Source organism: Amblyraja radiata, chromosome 9 (assembly GCF_010909765.2).
Source record: "Amblyraja radiata isolate CabotCenter1 chromosome 9, sAmbRad1.1.pri, whole genome shotgun sequence".
In the NCBI taxonomy this organism is placed as follows: Eukaryota; Metazoa; Chordata; class Chondrichthyes; order Rajiformes; family Rajidae; genus Amblyraja; species Amblyraja radiata.
Window position 1 is genome coordinate 29,694,733 of NC_045964.1, and position 12,875 is coordinate 29,707,607.

Genomic DNA, 12,875 nt, shown 5'->3' on the forward strand with positions numbered 1-12,875 from the left:
ATACTGAGACTTTTATTTCAAGTCCAAGCATAAAGCCACCATCAACAAAACAGATAGTAAATCTTCTTTCTGTTATTAGTGACCACGACCCTGACCACAGATGAACAAAGGAAGAGGACTGATAAAGTTATTGCCTTCCACCACAGTGAAGAATGTTGATTCCACTGTGGTGGATGTTCATGTTATATTTTATTGTGTATGTGTGCTCTTTTGTTTGTATGGCTGCATGGTAAATCAAATTCTACTGTACCTTAATTGGTGCATGTGACAATAAATGTGAACTTGAACTTCTTTCTTGTTAGTGAAAGACTATTTTGTATTAATGATGTGTGTACATTAATTCTACTGAACAATGCGGCTACTGGAAAAACAAGCAGGACCGTGTGCATACTGTGCTGCTGTACAGAATCTGGTGGGGATTACGGTTTCAAGTTTTCAAAAGGGAAAGTTTATCCTACTCCAAGTTCAATTGTGCAGTTTCAGTGAAAGCATCTTAAACAAGCCAAAAGTTTGTGGATTGAGAGACTTGGCAGAGACTTACTCTCCAGTTGTGTGCCTATTTCAGAACATCAGAACAGAAGCCAGCCACATGGCCATTTGAATCGGGTCCATCATTCAATTAGGTCATGGCTGTTCTGTATCTTAATTCTGTCTACCCATACGTGTTCAAAATCTTCCAGACCTTCTCAAAATCTATCAGGTACACAAAACCAAAAGAATTTTCAGAGAAATTTGCAGCATTGGAGGGAGCAATTTGGCCCAACATGCCCACTATGGGCACAAAATAAAAATCTATCCCCAAATTATCATAATTCTCCCATAAACAGTCCTGACAAACATGTTAAAAAGACAACATAGGAGGAACTGAAGGCACAATATTGATCCACGAAGATGACACCCAAACTGACATGCTATATCTATCCAGAAAGGCCAAACAATGTGTCAGTGAGTCAGGCTTTTCTCATTAAATAAAAGACTGATGGTTTATCTGAGAGAGGTTTGTGCTTAAGATGAACAGCTTTGTGGAGTACAGCCAGAGAAGATATTCATATTAGCAGGAAAAACTGGTACAATGGCCTTAAATGCAAAACAGTCACTAACAAATTTAATTGTAAATTCAGATCTTACTCATAGGGGAGAGGAGGATGATTAGGGGAAGCTCACTATCAAAAAGTAACTGAGCTGATTATCCCAGATGTCATTAAAGCAAAGCTAGATTCAAAGGTTGAAAGGTACATTTATTGTCACATACACCAATTGGTGTAGTGAAATTCAAGTTGCCATTGCAGCACATTAATAAGAATACAACACAACATTAAAGAAGAATTTAACATAAAACATAAAAACATCCCCCCACAATGGTTCCCACTGTGAGGGAAGGCACAAAGTCCAGTCCCCATCCCCTTGTCCACCCATAGTCGGGCCTATTGAGGCCTCCGCAGTCCACGCTATGGGGCCCGATGTTTCAGGCCGTTCTCGCCGGGTGATGGTGCTCCGGCGTCAGGAGCACCCTCTCAGCGGCTTGGGATGCCTGGAACGGCCGCATCCTTACCAGAGACCGCAGCTTCTGAAGCCAACTGGCGATCTCGGCGGGAGATCCCAGGCTCCCGATGTAAGGTTCAGCGCCGCCGCCCGCAGCTGGCCACTCCACAGACCCGCAGCTGCGTGATGTTTCATCGGCGGTCCCAGCATGCCGGAGTTCCAGCGCGGCAACCCGGGCAAGGCATCGCCCGCTCCACGATAGCGCTCCGGCGCTGTGCCACCGCCGAAGCCAAGGTTCTGGCCGGTCCCCTCAGGAAACGCCGCTCCAGACCCGCTGGTAGGCCGCGAGGACGGGTCGAAGGTGCTGCTCGGACGAAAACCGCCTCTCCGACCAGGTAGGGACTGTGAAAAGCAGTTTCCCCCTTCCCTCCCCCCTCCTCCCCCCAACCCCCCACATAAAAAAGACTAAACCTCCAAAAACAAAACACTTTAACTCACTAAAAATAAAAAAGAGGTGAAAAAACGGACAGCTGCCGGCTGGGCAGCCATACCCATACAGGACGGCGCCCCCTATATCCCTATAAAGAGATAGACAAGGGATAAAGGAGAGGGAGAAAGGAAAGGAAGACATTTCATTGATGGGGTGATGAAAAGGCATGAGAGGAGGCACCTCAAGGGCAGAGGCACCGGCCTAGGACTGGGTCGCAAGGACCAGTCCCCATTTTGTAAATACAGTAAAACTCCAAAAATCCAGCACTCCTGGGGCTTGGATAGAACAGAACTCAGGTTTTCCAGATTGTCCACGTTCCTGAACCCAGCCTATTGCCCAATGCTCAGCTGGCACTCCAGATCACCGAGTCCGACTGTACATCCTGCTTGCAATGAACCCACAGTTCACATTCCAGATGCCCGACCAGATTACTGGTATTTTACTGCACAGTTCGAAATGGTGTGTTTCAGACAAGACGTTAAACCATAGCCGCTTCTGGTCTCTCACGTAAACGTTAAGTTGCCCACAGCAGATTTTCAAAATAGAGGAATGGAGTTATCCCTCTATCAACATCAATGAAACTGACTATCTGCCATAATTACAGTGTCCGTGGAGGCTTGCTGCATGCAGATCTGCTGCTGTACAATATGACCAGCCTTGGTAAAAAACAGTCCTTGAAGCACTTAGAGGTATAGAGTCTTACAGCATGAAACCAGACCCTTCAGCCCACATTGCCCATGTCAATCCCAGGGTCCCATCTGCACGAGTCCCACATGTGCGCATTTGTCCATATCCCCCTCAACCTTTCCGATCCATAAAATGGGCACATAACAGAAATAATTTAACTTTTCAACAGTAAACGAACAATACAATTACTGAAAATTATTTGCAACATCTATCTATATTACTAAAAGTCTGATCTTGACCACTTCCTGTTGTACTGTATATTGATTTTAGAAAAAACGCTACCACTTACGGCTGTGATTTTTGGCCATCTTACTCAGTCCCCCTCCGCTCATCAGGTGCAGAGGATTCTTCCCATCAATGAAAAATAAAAGTGTATTTAGTGTTTAAAAAATGTTGAGAATCGCTCTCCTATCAATCACACCATGAAGGCCACGCCCCTTCCGCTGGGAGAGGGGAGGGATTATAAAACCTGAAAGTGCGAGTGTGGTTCAGTCTCTGCAAGATGGGGGAGGGAGACGTCACGACTTTGTCTGAGCTGTGAATCAACTGAACACACTGAATGTCTACTGAACTGTGAGTGTTGTGTTTATGTGGTGTTTTGTGTGGTTTTATGGTGGTTTCACCCTGCTTGAAATGGTATGAAACTGCATTTGAATGCGGTGGCCTTGCACCCTGCATGAAATGGTATGAAACTGCACTAGAATTTGGTGGCCTTGCATCCTGCTTGAAATGGTAATCAACTGCACTTGAATTTGGTTGTCTTGCACCCTGCTTGAAATGGCATGAAACTGCACTTGAATTTGGTGGCCTTGCACCCTGCTTGAAGTGGCATGAAACTGCATGTGAATTTGGTGGCCTTGCACCCTGCTTGAAGTGGCATGAAACTGCACTTGAATTTGGTGGCCTTGCACCCTGCTTGAAGTGGTAGGAAACTGCACGAGTTTGGTGGCCCTGCACCCTGCTTGAAATGGTAGGAAACTGCACTTAAGTTTGGTGGCCTTGCACCCTGCTTGAAGTGGTAGGAAACTGCACTTGAATTTGGTGGCCTTGCACCCTGCTTGAAGTGGTATGAAACTGCACTTGAGTTTGGCGGACTTGGATCCTGCATGAATTGGTATGAAACTGCACTTGAATTTGGTGGCCTTGCACCCTGCTTGAAGTGGTAGGAAACTGCACCTGAATTTGGTGGCCTTGCACCCTGCTTGAAGTGGTAGGAAACTGCATTTAAATTTGGTGGCCTTGCACCCTACTTGAAATTTCAAGGAATAGCCGTGTCAACTGCCAACCCACCAGCCGTAAGTGAGCTGCCAGCACATGAGGCTTGAGTGACTGAGCTGCCACCCCAAGAATCCATTTGGCCCACAATGTCCATACTAGCCCTCTGGAATCGTCCCTTCAGCCCACAATACCCATACTAGCGCTCCAGAAAGCCCCCCCCCCCCCCCCTGGCCACCAATATTGGAATTGGTGGAGAGGTGGAATATTGTGTTGGGGGAACCAGCCCTCCCGTGTGAACATGGGACCCAACAGGTCCCACTTAGTCTAGTACTATTACTAAAACTCTCATCTTGACCACTGTCTGCGTTGTTTTTCAATTTGCGCAAACCACTGTCTGCGTTGTTTTTCAATTTGCGCAAAAACGATCCCCCTTTGTGCTACGATTTTTCACCATGTTACTCGCCATTCTCCTCTGCTGTCAAATAAGTTTTGTTCCGATTGGTGAAATAGTACAAATGTTATGAAGGTTTAAAAGTCGTAAAAACCGCCCCTTCCTGAACCCGCTGTCAAAAATGGTGGCGGGGAGAATAAAAAGCTGAAGGGGAGGATTGTGTTGAGCAGTTTGCGGAGAGTGTGCAGCTCGCGGAGAGTGAGCAGCTCACGGGCTTCTTCTGCGACGACCAGCACGACCAGCCAGAAGCTGCTGAGTTGAACCGGAAGCCTCTGAGTGAATCCGGAGTGGGTCCAGGATCTGATGCGTGAGGCCGAAAGCTGAAGGGGCGGGGTGTGCAGAGTGGGAGCTGCTTCTGCTGCGACCACCCCCCCTCCCCACACCCCACTTCCCCCAAACCCCCCTCCTTTCCCCACATCCCCCCTTCCCCCACCCACAACCCACCCTTCCCCACAACCCCTCCTTTCCCCACACACCCCCCCCCCCTCTCCCCAACTCCCACACCCCTGAGTGGTGGAATATTGCTTTGGGGAAACGGGTTGCGTTGGGGGAACTGGTGAGTGGTGGAATATTGCGTTGGGGAATGGGTTGCGTTGGGGGGACCAGGCCTCCCGTGTGACTGGGACCCAACGGGTCCCATTTAGCCGAATATCTATCTATCTATCTATTATTTAAAACTCTCGCCCCATCTGTCCGGCTGGCGTCCGGATCCCTTCCTGCCTTTCGATTCGTTCCCGCCGTGCGATGTCACAATGCCCGATGCTCTCAGACGTCCAATCGCGACGCCCGACGCTCGCAGACGTCCAATCGGAACGGGTCCATTTACATGTACGGCTTCCGGCCGCATTTCTTCCTTTGATTCTCTGCAACTCCGAAACCGGACGCAGATTCGCCGACGTCTTTTCCATTTCGGTAGAGATTTCACTTTTCTTTCAAAGTATCCGCTCCTCATTACATTTCGTCGTGTTTAAGTACACGTTTTTAATCAAATCCTTACACCCCCCCCCCCAATATTTCAAAACTAAACTGGCTTCTCACCCACAGAAGCTTCACCAGCCCCAGCCCCTGCTGAACGTTCCATCGTGTGATGTCACAATGCCCAATGTTCACATATGTCCAATCGGAATGGATTCATTTACATATGCCTTTGCAGGAGCCCCAGCCAATGGTGAACGTTCCATCGTGTGATGTCACAATGCCCAATGCTCAAATACATCGTTGCCATAGTGACAGTACAGAGTACAAACTGGCTTCTCACCCATACAAGCAGCCATTTCGGTAGACATTTCACTTTCCCTTCCAGCTATCCACTCCTCATTACATTTCGTTATGTTTATGTCCATTCTTTTCATTAAAACCTTCACCCCCCCCCCGCCCCACTCACTCATTTTGTCGCCTCCTGCTGGCCAGCGACCATAACGGCTGCTGGCGCCCGCAGCACAACCTCAAGCGACGCCATTTAAAAACGGCCTTTCGGGAACGGCTCTACTTCGAGGACCACGTCTCCCGTGGGGGCTACGGGTAGGCAACGGCTACGTTGGGGCATTACACTTTTAAGGCTCTGTGTGTGGGGATGCTTCGTGTGTGTGATGCCACCCCGCCACCCCCCCCCCCCCCCGCGTTGCCAAGACGGACCCGACTTCAAGATACGCTATTTTAAGACGGCCGGGACCCGACTTCGACGACCACGTCTCCACCGAGGGCTACAGGCAGGGAACGGTCTTTATACACTTTTCCAACTCTGTGTGTGGGGGTGGTTAGTGTGTGTGATGCCCCCCCCCCCCCAGTGGGGGCTACAGGTAGGGAACGGCTGCGTTGGCTAAAGGGATCAGGGGGTATGGAGAGAAGGCAGGTACATCACTCCCCCTACCCCTCCCCCCCTCCCCACTCTTCCACTTCTCTCCCCCTTCCCCTCCTCTCCCTCCCCACTCTTTCCCCTCTCCCTCCTCCCCATCTTCCCCATCCCCCCTCCCCCACATCTCTCTCCCCATCTCTCACCCCTTACCCCGCTCTCCTTTCCCTCCCAAATCTATCCCGTTTCCTCCTCCTCCTCTCCCCTCCCTCCCCTCTTCTCAACCCCCCCCCCCCGCAAACGCCGTTGGGGAAACAGACCCAACGGGTCTGCACTTGGTCTAGTTATATATTAAAACTCTCGCCCCATCCGTCCGGCTGGCGTCCGGATCCCTTCCTGCCTTTCGATTCGTTCCCGCCGTGCGATGTCACAATGCCCGATGCTCGCGGACGTCCAATCGCGATGCCCGACGCTCGCAGACGTCCAATCGGAACGGATCCATTTACATGTACGGCTTCCGGCCGCATTTCTTCCTTTGATTCCCTGCAACTCCGAAACCGGACGCAGATTCGCCGACGTCTTTTCCATTTCGGTAGAGATTTCACTTTTCTTTCTAGGTATCCGCACCTCATTACATTCCGTCATGTTTAAGTACACGTTTTTAATCAAATCCTCCCCCCCCCCCCCCCCAATATTTCAAAAATAAACTGGCTTCTCACCCACAGAAGCTTCACCAGCCCCAGCCCCTGCTGAACGTTCCATCGTGTGATGTCACAATGCCCAATGTTCACATATGTCCAATCGGAATGGATTCATTTACATATGCCTATGCAGGAGCCACAGCCAATGGTGAACGTTCCATCGTGTGATGTCACAATGCCCAATGCTCAAAGACATCGTTGCCATAGAGAGGGAGTACAGAGAAGGTTCACCAGACTGATTCCTGGAAATGTCAGGATTTTCATATGAAGAAAGACTGGATAGACTCGCCTTGTACTCGCTAGATTTTAGAAGATTGAGGGGGTATCTTATAGAAACGTATAAAATTCTTAAGGGGTTGGACGGGCTAGATGCAGAAAGATTGTTCTGGATGTTGGGGAAGACCAGAACAAGGGGTCAAAGTTTAAGGATAAGGGGGAAAGCAGACTCGCCGACATCTTTTCCATTTCGGTAGAGATTTCACTTTTCTTTCAAAGTATCCGCTCCTCATTACATTTCGTCGTGTTTAAGTACACGTTTTTAATCAAATCCTTCTCCCCCCCCACCCCCCAGTTTTTCAAAAATAAACTGGCATCTCACCCATACAAGCAGCCATTTCGGTAGACATTTCACTTTCCCTTCCAGCTATCCACTCCTCATTACATTTCGTTATGTTTATGTCCATTTTTTTCATTAAAACCTTCTCCCCCCCACTCACTCATTTTGTCGCCTCCTGCTGGCCAGCGACCATAACGGCTGCTGGCGCCCGCAGCACAACATCAAGCGACGCCATTTAAAAACGGCCTTTCGGGAACGGCTCTACTTCGAGGACCACGTCTCCCGTGGGGGCTACGGGTAGGAAACGGCTGCGTTGGGGCATTACACTTTTAAGGCTCTGTGTGTGGGGATGCTTCGTGTGTGTGATGCCCCCCCGCCACCCCCCCCCCCCCGCGTTGCCTAGTCGGACCCGACTTCGACGACTTCAAGATACGCTATTTTAAGACGGCCGGTACCCGACTTCGACGACCACGTCTCCCCTGGGGGCTACAGGTAGGGAACGGTCTTTATACACTTTTCCAACTCTGTGTGTGGGGGTGGTTAGTGTGTGTGATGCCGCCCCCCCCTCCCAGTGGGGGCTACGGGTAGGGAACGGCTGCGTTGGCTAAAGGGATCAGGGGGTATGGAGAGAAGGCAGGTACATCACTCCCCCTACCCCTCTCCTCCTCCCTCCCCACTCTTCCACTTCTCTCCCCCTTCCCCTCCCCACTCTTTCCCCTCTCTCCCCCACCCCTCTCCCTCTCCCTCCCTCCTCCTCCTCATCTTCCCCACCCCCCCTCCCCCACATCTCTCTCCCCATCTCTCACCCCCTACCCCGCTCTCCTTTCCCTCCCAAATCTATCCCGTTTCCTCCTCCTCCTCTCCCCTCCCTCCCCTCTTCTCACCCCCCCCCCCCCCCCCCGCAAACGCCGTTGGGGAAACAGACCCAACGGGTCTGCACTTGGTCTAGTATACTATTAAAACTCTGTGCCTGCCGCCTGCCGTCCGGCTGGCTGCCGTCCGGCTGCCTTTCTGCCTTTTGATTCGTTCCATCGTGTGATGTCACAATGCCCAATACTCGCAGATGTCCAATCGGAATGGCCGATGCTCGCAGATGTCCAATCGGAATGGATCCATTTACATGTATGGCTGCCGGCTGCATTTCTTCCTTTGATTAATTGCCACGCCGAATCCACACGCTCAATCTCCGAGATCTTTTCCATTTCGGTAGAGATTTCGCTTTTCTTTCTAAGTATCCGCTCCTCATTACATTTCGTCGTGTTTAAGTACACGTTTTTAATCAAATCCTTCTCCCCCCCCCCCCAATATTTCAAAAATAAACTGGCTTCTCACCCATGGAAGCAGCCATTTCGGTAGACATTTCACTTTTCATTCCAACTATCCACTCCTCATTAGATTTTGTTATGTTTATGTCCACATTTTTCATTAAAACCTTCTTCCCCCCCCCCCCCCCACTCACTCATTTTGTCGCCTCCTGCTGGCCAGCGACCATAACGGCTGCTGGCACCCGCATCTCGCCTCAAAGACGCCATTTAAAACCAGCCGCACTGCTCATTCCTGAGCCGCTTGAGTTGGAGGACCACGTCTCCCGTGGGGGCTACGGGTAGGGAACGGCTGCGTTGGGGGAGCAGACCCAACGGGTCTACCCTTGGTCTAGTTATACTTAAAAGTGTCAAACAGAATTCAAGGAAAACCATACATAATAATTTTAAACATCATACACTAAAAGAATGTATAGCAGCGAATCTTGGGAGGCTGAGAAAAGACACTAAAACTGTTTTTCCAAATAGAAACAGACTAAGGTAAACATACAATGTTGAACTAATGATTTATCTTGCACAATATTTTGGTTTTAGTCGCAACATTTATATGTATATACAAAACAGCCAAAAACAATCTCTCAGAAGCTCTTTGAAACATGGTATTCCAGAGTCACTGAAACCCCACCACAAAACTGAAGACATTAAATAGATCTATTATTGTTTTGATATTAAATAAATTTACACGTGGCCACTCTCCAATTTGTTATTCAAAACGCTATTCGAAAAATAATGTACAGGAAGGTATCAGTTTCTAAATGATAAAAGTGAGAAAAGTATTATAACCTAATCGATCAACATTTTTCATAATTTTCTCAAAAATTCAACATTCCACTGTGGACTTCATGCAAAGAACTATGTCAAATGCAAACACACTGGGTTTACCCACAACAATTCTCTACATGTTGAACAGAAGAAGATGCATGTTAAATACAAATGGCCAACTGTAATACTCCTATTAAACTAAGTGATGATGCATACCAGGCGCAATAGCATATTGAAATGATCATACAATATACTTATTAAAAGTTTCCATACATCAGCAAGTTTCAAATGTAGGTGAAAATGAATGTAGACAAATAAACCAAACAAAGTGGATAATCAGTCCAACAATTTGTAAGAGTGCACTGAAAACAAGAACAAATCAAACATTACACATGTGTCTATTTGGTTAGTAGATAATATACTGGAGTCAATCATCAACTCTCATAAACTACATAGAGACACAAGAGACTGCAGATACTGGAATTTGGAGTAAAAATACAAACTGCTGGTGGAACTTAGTGGGCCGGCAGCATCTGTGGGGGACAGGAAATATTGATGTTTAAGGTCACATATTAATAAATAGAGTGGCACAGCAGTAGTGTTGCTGTCTTACAATGTTAAAGAGCATGGTTCGATTCTGACTCCGGGTGCTGTCTGTATGGAGTTAGTATGATCTCCTTGTGATCATTTAGGTTTTCTCTGAGTGTTCCAGTTTCCTTCGGCTCCGAAGGGCCTGTTTCTGCACTGTATCTTCAAAGTACAGCACCTTGACAAATACAGCACCTTGACTTAAGGTGCTGTATTTGTGTAATTCAGGGTCTTGATCCGAAATGATCATTCCCCCCCCCCCTTCAACCTCCCCTCCTCCAAAATCCCAAGTTCCTGCAACCATTTTGATTTTTTACCCTAAACTACATGTACAACTTGAAACCAAGTTAACAATCATTAAAATGCTTCCTGCCTGCATGATCAATTGTCAAACACAAAACAAATTAAAATCACAATCACATAATTGTAACTATAAAACAAGTCAGCTTCCTTGCTATCGAAACAAGAAGTCAGTGTAAAAACAATTGTTATTTTATGTCTAGACAGTCAATTGGTGCACAAAGGACAATTAAAAACTGTTATACTGCCGTGAAATAGGTAAATGCCAAAAATACGAAAGAAAAATTATTGATTTCTAAATCTTTGAGAAGTATATGTGAATACCAGCTAGAATCAAAGTAAATGTTTTTTTCACTGCATTTCTATGTTGGATAGCCAGCTGCCTGAAGGTTGTTCAGGTAAGCAGTCATTTGTCAGCTGAGGGTTTAAGTGATGATCACCCTGAGAGTATTTTAGAAAAGGCAACACCTATTCCGCCACCTGACATCAAATTGCACACTATCCCTCCTGATTTTACAAAAAATTATTGAGTGGACAATCACATTACTGCACAAGCATGTTAATCTCAATGCAGTTTAAAGCTTTGGTTGCACTACATCATTTTTACAGTGACACTGTCAGTACTACAGATTTGGCAGTCGATGGATTTTTCCTTGTTTTTTCCATGTTGCTTATCCCACTTGGGATACTGCACTCACGACCCCATGTATTTGAGGGAAAGGGATAAAAACAAAACAATAGCCCATTGATATTTTGTCACATTTGATGAGATACTCCAAATCATATTCCATACACAAGGGAGACAGATCCATTCCGTTAATTTGATTATCCAAAAGTGGAATGAATAACACGGAAAATTAGAAAATCCACAGGATGCCGAATCTGTAGCACTCGCACTGTCATTTTAATGAGTATAACTCGATTTTTAAATTGTAAAGATTTATAAGATTACATAGTGATGTTTAATGCATGCAACCGATTTCTTTAAAACGGCAGGGAAAGTGAGCAATTTGACAGATCATACACACACAGGAGCTTTCTTTTGAAGTGAGAGCCAAGGCTGCAATTAGACTGGGAAACTTACAATCGCCGCTGTATTTCTGATCACGGTGCTTTGTGAAGAGGAATGCAAGGCATGCAGCTGACAGACTCGTGAATTAGAATTGCAATGGTCTCGAACTGACGATTAGCAAAAAAAGCCTTCAACCAGTCACTAGAAAACTCAAAGTAATCAGGTTCACTATTCCAGCAGACTCGAACTTCAACTGAAAACTGATTTCCGCAACACTTTTCCGGTGAGTTTATAAATCCACTCTAAACTATTTTTTTCACGCTTTCCTGAACACGGCTGACTTTGCCCCCCCCCCCCCCCCCCCCCCTCGGTCTCGAAGGTGTTGCATCGTTCCTGGGAGGGTTTGAGCGGTCTTGACTAAATGTTGTTAATAGGCAGACGAGAAAAAAAATCCCAGTTCCGCCACCGAGCAAGATTGCATTTCTAATCCGTGTCTTTCAAAGAAGTTCAGGGCAATTTGCAGGATTTCTGACTCACCAAACGCCTCTCCTTTCCCCAAGTTCTGCTCCCATTGACTTTTGCTTTGCTGCCCCAGTCTCCAACGGCAAGTGATCAGAAACTGCAGCCGCAGCTTGCAGTCAGTCACCACCTTCCAGCACACACACACACCTCTGCCCACCCATCTTCCTGCACACACACCCCTCTCCCCAAGCCCTAACCCATCCACCTCTCTCCACGCCTTCGCCCACCCACCTTAACCCACCCCTCTGTCCACCCATCTTCCCGCACACGATACTCTTCCCCTCCACCCCTTCCCACCCCTCTCCCCACGCCTTCACATCTGCCCTCTCCCTCACCTCTGCCCCCTCCACCTCCCTTCCTTCCACTCACTCACTCACTCACTCACTGATTCAGCTCGCTCACCACCCTCCCCTCCCCTCCCCTCAAACCTACCGGCAGGCTGGTCCGCAGGTGTGCAAGAAGAAACTTAACCGTAAACAGTTCTGTGCTCACTCAAGCAGTCCGTATCCAGAGGCTGTGCGGGCGAGGCGGGGCGAAGCTGCCACTTGCTGCCAGGGGCCGGTGGTCTCCGAGCGACAGCGTCCTGCCCGCCTGCACCGCCAGAGCCACGCTCGCTACCTCCCCGCGCATGCGCCACGCACCCACCCGCCCACTTCTCCCGCCCCGCGTCACGCCCCCCTACGCCACTCCCCCAAACCACGCCCCTTATGCCACGCCCCTTATGCCACGCCCCCAGGCGTCACGCCCTCTTGCGACACACCCTCCTGCGTCACGCCCCCAGCCCACGCCCCCCTACGCCACGCCCCGTGCCTCACACCCCGCTACGTCACGCCCTCTTGCGTCACACCCTCCTGCGTCACGCCCCTCTGCGCCACACCCCCTGCGTCACGCCCCCCTGCACCACGCCCCCTGCAAATGCCCCTTGCGTCACGCCCCCAACCCAAGCCCCCACTGCGCCACTCCTCCCAGCCCACGCCCTCCTGCGTCAGCCC

The 12,875-nt window shown here is 48.6% G+C and overlaps 1 protein-coding gene across 3 annotated transcripts in view; it reads right to left on the minus strand.

The window, feature by feature from the left end:
* Positions 1-12,508, minus strand: part of stxbp6 (syntaxin binding protein 6) — a 252,243-nt gene extending 239,735 nt beyond the window's left edge. Inside the window, exon 1 of one of the 3 annotated variants that reach the window (XM_033026972.1) lies at positions 12,316-12,508. The gene's annotated coding sequence lies outside the window, so the exon portion shown is untranslated. Of the gene's footprint in view, positions 1-11,433; positions 11,553-11,898; positions 12,027-12,315 lie in introns of those variants that run through there. The other 2 variants (XM_033026973.1, XM_033026975.1) reach the window with 2 other exon arrangements.
* Between the last annotated feature and the right edge of the window lie 367 nt (positions 12,509-12,875).